Source organism: Nicotiana sylvestris, chromosome 7 (assembly GCF_000393655.2).
Source record: "Nicotiana sylvestris chromosome 7, ASM39365v2, whole genome shotgun sequence".
NCBI classification, from domain to species: domain Eukaryota; kingdom Viridiplantae; phylum Streptophyta; class Magnoliopsida; order Solanales; family Solanaceae; genus Nicotiana; species Nicotiana sylvestris.
The window spans coordinates 10,149,543-10,155,435 of NC_091063.1; positions in this window are offsets into that span (position 1 = coordinate 10,149,543).

Consider the following 5,893-nt stretch of genomic DNA (forward strand, 5'->3'; position numbering starts at 1 on the left):
TTAATCACGTTACCGAGGTTACAAATCTTTAAGATCATGGATAACAAGTACCAAGAGGGTTGAAAGACCAAGAAGCTAAACAAATTGAAGAAAATAAGTTTCGTCGAATGATGACAAGTTGGGAATGTTATAACATATATTTTTGGGGTGATACTAGGGTGCTTAACAAGATAAGGATGTTATGTTAGTTATTTTATTCCTATGATAGTATTGTATTACATTTTAAAGTCAAGCGAGTTGTGGAACAAAAGTTGGCAAAGGTAATCACAAGTTACACTAATAAATGTGCTAAAACTTAGGTCAAATGTAGAGGAGCTTTTCTCCCAATATACTTGAAATTATGGATGATACACATGTAAAATTGAATATATATGAGTCTAGTTTCTAACACATTAAACCGTTTGTTGATACGGTATTGCAGTAGAGAGATATTTGCAGTTTTGCGAGACTGCGCCGACTGCATAGGTGACAAGTAGGTGTATCACTGAAGCTTTTTGAGAAATACATTTCGTGTGTTATATGAAGTCTTTTTGGGGATATATTATATACTAAATTAAAGGTCTTGGAATTTATTTTCCAACTCATTTAACCGTTCATTCATACGGCATCCGGATAAAAAGATATAAGAATCAGAAGATGGGTCAATGCTAGGGTGCCAAGCTAGCACCTCTTTGACTTTTCCAAAATTGATATATATAGGTCTTAGGCCGTCTTTATATTCATTTTTCCATAGAAAACTACCATAGAACATACATAAACATATCCATAAGCTCTCTTCTAGGGTTTCAAATAATATTAACATCTCGGGTACAAAACCAAGAAGCGATAGCATTATAACGATCCATGCGACATAAGTATCGCTATATTGCCTCTCTTTTTCTTTGTAGTTTGAGTTTTGGAAGGTAATTCATAGTTAAGAAAATTCTTAATTTCTGTTTTTAAGCTTTTAAATATCAAATAAGGTTGATAAATTTGTTTCCTAATAGTTAGAACTCACAGGACGGTAATCGGAAGCCATGAGTTTGATTTATTTCATGTTTAGTGGACTGTTTTGTAGCCCACTCGTGTTGGCCTATTGTGCTACTAATTTATGGTGTTTGGAAGGATGAAGGGCATGTAAAAATGACACATGTGGTAGGGTATTAGGTTGTCGCTCATTGTTGCAATTTCATGCTAATTGATAAATTATTCACCCCAGTGTGTGTTGTGGTATATTTGGGGTTTTGTTGTATTAAAGGTCCCGAATTGTAGTTAGGTTGTTTTTAAATTTCTAATTGTGTTGCTATGCCTGTTGTTGTTGGTATATGGTATTGGAGGAGGCCCTTGTTACATGGGAGATGCTGCCCAAATTTACATAAACGAGCTACTAGTTTAAGTTGCGGACTTAGCCTTTACTTGGCACTGATTTTGAATCTCCTTATCCTATGGTAGATTGAGTTGAGTTGTTTGAAGTATTGCTTGTAAGGTATTAATGAATTAACAGAGTTAAGGTATGTTAAGGCTATCCCTTCTTTCATTTTGGCATGATCCATAAGAAACGAGCAAGAAAGCAACTTTCACAAATGATTCTATTCTTAGAAGTACTAGGGTTGCCTATGTTCTTGATTCCCCATGTGTCCTACTATCATATTGTTTGTTCATGGGTCTCATGACATTTCGAGAGATCTTATTGACTTACTTCATTATGCACTGCATTTATTTATATATGTATATTGACTCATGAATAGATGGCGTTATATACGTATATAGTATATGTATATGGGGTATGGGGAAAGATTATGGCGTTATATACGCACCACCACTTGATCAGTTGGTATACGTTGATGATTTTTCCAACAAAGACCGAGATAATATGATGGAATGCCCTTAGAGGCTTGATGACGTTATGTATACCTATACATATGCATGATATGAAATTTATACGCACATGCATGACATTATAAATGTTTCATGATTCACAGAGCTGTTCAGACTTACAAGTTGAGTCCTTTACTCCATGTTTCTTCCATGTCTTTTATACACTGCTTTTCATGCGTTACATACTCGGTATTTTATTTGTACTGACGTCCGTTTTGCCTGGGGACACTGCATTTCATGCTCGCAAGTCCCCATAGACAGGTTGAGAGTCCTTCTAGTAGGTATCAGCTCAGCAGAAGGTGTTGATATATTCCACTTGCTTCGAAGTTTCCTATGTGGTCAGTATGATTTGGATATGTATTGACTAGTATGGCGGGGCCTTGTCCTGACCTTTATGACGTTTATGTACTCTTAGAGGCTTGTAGATAGATGTCATGTATATGGATACTTGTATGTCCTTGTCGGCCTATATCTTGAGTTTACAAATGATTATGTCGGCCTTAGAGGCCCGTATGTCACATGTATAAGTTTCTATTTCATGTTGGGTCATCCTATGCCTAGTATTCCCTTATGTTTTATTTCAATTATCTCATGAAGGCCCTTTTGGACCATTTACCCATGATGGTATGGTAAGAAAGATATTTTACATTGGTACTCGATTGGGTAAGGCATCGGGTGCCCGTCGTGGCCTATCGGTTTGGGTCATGACAATCTTGGCAGCCGATTTGATGGAATTAAATCATTTACGAAGTGATACATTTGTTCTTATACTTTAAATGTGTAAATGCCATGGTTCTTTCTTCTAGTGCCTTGTCATAGTTCACTCCAAGTGACAACAACATACCCAGTATTATCCCACATTGTGGGATTTGGGGAGGGTAGTATGTATGCAGATCTTACCCCTACCTTGTGAGTATAGAGAGACTGTTTCCAATAGACCCTCGGATCAGTAAAGCATAAGCACCATATTAATTAAAATATAGACAAGAAGGGACAATACCAAAAGTCATATAAAAGCAGAATAAAAACAACAAGACAATAAGGAGAACAGCAATGAAAGAAAATAACGGTTAGGTATAAAACCTACTACCAACAGAAAGTGATACTGCGTGCCAATATGAAGTAAACGCAAACATGTTATTGTACATTCTAAGATAAGTACGAAAGTGCTCAGATTCTTCAGTATTGGCTAAATGGAGATTCAATAATTCAGCAGACATTTCATGTGATGTCAACTTAACCAAACCGTTGCTACAACAAAATCCTGGAGGTTCAGTTTCAATTTTTTGGCACCACTGTACTGGCAGTTCGGAACCTTTTTTTAGAGCAACATAGTCACATTGTTGCTCTTTAGTAGCCAGACATACCTTTCTGGTCCTGTGATTAACTAAATATGTAAGAAGTATCATTAGAAAAAAAAATTGGATCACTAATGTCACACCTCCTTTTTGCGCGCCCGCCCCGAAGGGTTGAATGCGCGAGGGAGTTTTTCCAATTTAAGTGACAATATTTGAAATGGGATTATTTATTTAATTCAGAGTCGCCACTTGGGAAAGGTTTGGCTTTTGGTGTCCCAAGTCACCGGTTTATCTTGAATCCCAAATCGAGGAAAATATTCGACTTTCCAAATGAAGTCTGCGAACCAGAAATTCTAAGTAAGGAATTCTATTGACCCGAGGGAAGGTGTTAGGCACCCTCGAATCCCGTGGTTCTAGCACGGTCGCTTAAATTGTTATAATGGCTAAATATCTGATTTAAATACATGTTGTGACTTATGTGCTTTTATTAAGTTTAAAACCGCTTTTATTATTATTTATTTTTTATGGAATTGCAACATTGTAAAAATGCATTTCGAACCATGTCACAATCAATGCGCCCATGGTTGTTAATACATTCCGACTCCGTTGAGATTTGGATTTGGGTCACATAAATGCGCACCCGAATTTAAGAAGGTAAGATTATTAAAATGCACGCCTGAAGCAATTATCGTATTATTATTTCTGGGTAAGGCCGTGGAATTTTGCTAAACGGCTCATCCCGAAGTCTAAGTAATTTTAATTAAACATTTATCGAGGGCCCCGCAATTTGTGCGTTTTATTTGGCGAGGCTCATCTCATTTATTTTTATCAGGATAATCCTAAAGTGCCTACATTTTCTATTAAAATTGTCTCTACAAAAATGAAAGAGAAAAGGTCTTAATTTATTTACATGCTTGAGTTGTTATAGTTGAGTTTCGAATATGATTCGTAAATTATGAAAAAATGATACAAGCAAGGCAGTCCGTTGCCAATACGGGCACAGGCTCACGTATTACTACCTAATTATATTATACTAGGCATGTTCTCAGTTTGTCAAATTAAAAAAAAACTTGGCAATCTAATTTTAATCCTAAAACAATTACATGCTGGAATTAACCAATATTATTTAACTAAACAATTTTCTTACAAGTTCCGAAATGGTCTATTCGTTTGATTTTTAACTTAGACGGAGTTACTACACCATTTATTTATTTTTAAGCAATATATAGATAGTTCATCCGTTAAGCTATCGTTGGATGTTCCACTATATATACATTAAATAGCTACATGATTCCGATTTTTGTAAGCTAAATAATTTATATATACAAATAAAATTAAGAATATAATTCAAAATAAATTTAGAACTTCAATTCTTCATTTTTCGTATTCATGCTTCCTGTTTCAGTTTACAATAATCAGCGTGTCAGTTGTGTACCTGATATTGGAAGCAAAAGAAAAGTGAGAGATCAGCAGAAATTCAGTAGCATACATCAACAGCAATCCCAGCAACTAGTAACAACCAGTGACGAGAAACTTAGTGACAGATTTTAAAATCAAGACAAAATCCGGAAACAACAACAACCAACGGACAGAAGCAAAGGGAAACTTTTCAGATTTTTGAAAGACTAGTTAGTGTTTAACCCTTAATTTCTCAATCCGTATCTCAGAATATTTGGACTATATATCAGGTGTATATTCTTCTTCTTTTGAATTTCCAGAATGTTTTTCTTTTTGTTTTTCTAAAGTCTTAATATTTTTTTTCGGAATTTTCTCTCTTAATTTTTTTTTCTTAATCTGATTCAAGACCTCTCTATATATCCCCCAACCCATAAATCTTTTAATCAATTAAAATCAACCCATTTTCTCTACCAAACCCATTATCTTCCCACTCATCCTCATTACATTAAATAAATATATCACACCACCCCATTATATTTTGTCCCCCATGCCTAACATAAATAAATACAAGATTCCCCCACTAATTTTTGTCTTGTCCCCCCTTTATATTAAATAACCATGTCACAACCCATCCCATTTCATTTTGTCCCCCATGCTTCAAATAAACAATTACAAAATGTACAATTCCTAAACTACCCCTCCGACCTTATTACAAATTACTATTTTACCCCCGAACGTACTACAAATTACCAAACTACCCCATCAGCTATAACACATCAATTAATCAAACTTAACCAAAATATAGACAATATGATTAATTTCTAACAATGTTCAAACAACAAATTTCATGAACATGATTTCTTCAACATTTTAACAACAAACCACATAACAAATCACATGAACATGATTTCAACCACAAATCATATGAACACAAATTGAACAACCAAGAACAACTAAAATTTGATTGAACAATATTTTTAGCAACAACAAACCTATTTTCGGATTTAAACAACAACAACAATCAAACAAGTATATTTAGATTTCTAAATTCAATAATATTGAACTCAAAATCAACCATAACAACATTACAACCAACAATTCCTATATCAAACTTAAACAAGATTATGAGACAAATTCAAGAGATAATCATAAATGATAAACAAAAAAAAATCAAACTATACAAATTTCGGATTCAAGATCAACAAACATAATATGAACATGAATTAAATCTAAAAATAAAAACGACGGATTCAAATGATTAAAACCAACATACTTCCCTTATTACAACTAAATTCTTTTAGGCAAATGACAAAACAAAACCTAAGAAGAAACAATTATGA